Source organism: Aplysia californica, unplaced genomic scaffold (genome assembly GCF_000002075.1).
Source record: "Aplysia californica isolate F4 #8 unplaced genomic scaffold, AplCal3.0 scaffold00527, whole genome shotgun sequence".
Lineage (NCBI taxonomy): Eukaryota > Metazoa > Mollusca > Gastropoda > Aplysiida > Aplysiidae > Aplysia > Aplysia californica.
In genome coordinates this window covers 1-1450 of record NW_004797797.1, presented here as the reverse complement: position 1 = coordinate 1450, position 1450 = coordinate 1, and positions in this window count along the sequence as shown.

Below are 1450 nucleotides of genomic sequence, written 5' to 3'. Positions count from 1 at the left end.
TTTTCTAAACACATGATATTTACAGTGGACTCCTTTTGAACCAAACTCGGTTAATGAAACAACTGTCAGTCTTTTCTAAACACATGATATTTACAGTGGACTCCTTTTGAACCAAACTTGGTTCACTAAAAAAACTGTCAGTCTTTTCTAAACACATGATATTTACAGTGGACTCCTTTTGAACCAAACTCGGTTAATGAAACAACGGTCAGTCTTTTCTAAACACTTGATATTTACAGTGGACTCCTTTTGAACCAAACTTGGTTAATGAAACAACTGTCAGTTTTTTCTACGGCTAATGAAGAAACAGTGATAAAGCAAGACTATCGTGAAATCGAAATAACCATATTATGTGAGGCAGCGTGGTGGAATCAGGCTCTCGTCAATTTTAGGGCATGTACAGTTATTGGTATCATCCTAAAACGTGTTCACTTGTCTTTATTTGGAAGAAAATAATATCCATTTATCTTAAATACAAGTCGAGATATTTGGGAAAGAAGGAGGTGGGGGTCACCTGTTTTCAGAGGTAAAATTAGTGAGAAAATGGCCGCCAAAGATTAGTTATTTCCTTAGCTTAAGAGTCCGTGGTAACTGAAAATTTACATTTTTTGTGTGCCTTTATTCAACGTTTTTCAGAAAATTCCACACATAAATGAGTTCTTTAATTGGCAAGAAAGGTGTCGAGCCAAAAAACAAAAATTTGATAAAAATTCACGAACCTGCGGAAAAATGCAAGTTTCTTCACTTTGATTATTTTGACGAGAGCCTGATTCCACCACGCTGCCTCATATACGATCTCTCGTTATTTGGCTTTCTTTCTGTTTTTCATTTCAATTTCGTACCATCTGTGTTAACAGAAGAATAAAAAGAAAAAAAAGGAATGAGAACGATAGTTCGTCCATTAATGTCTGACGATAGCCAAGATCCGCTCACTCAATCTATCGTCCACTCACTCAATCTATCGTTCAATCACTTAATCTATCGTCCACTCAATTAATCTCTCGTCCACTCACTCACTCTATCGTCCACTCACTTAATCTATCGTCCACTCCACTCACTTAATCTAGCGTCCACTCACTTAATCTATCGTCCACTCACTTAATCTATCGTCCACTCACTCACCCTATCCTCCACTCACTTAATCTATCGTCCACTCACTCAATATATCGTCACTCACTTAATATATCATCCACTGACTTAATCTATCGTCCATTCACTCGATTTATCATCCAAACAATCTCTCTCCTGCAAAATCTATCAATCGTCTATTGTATCTATCGCCCACTCAATCTACTGTCCACTCCCTCAATTTATCGTCCACTCACTCAATTTAAGGTTCAAACAATCTATTGTTCACAAGTCTATCGCCAACAAAAATAATCGTCAACGCAATCTCTCATCTCCACAATCTATATATCGTACACTATATATATATATATATATATATATA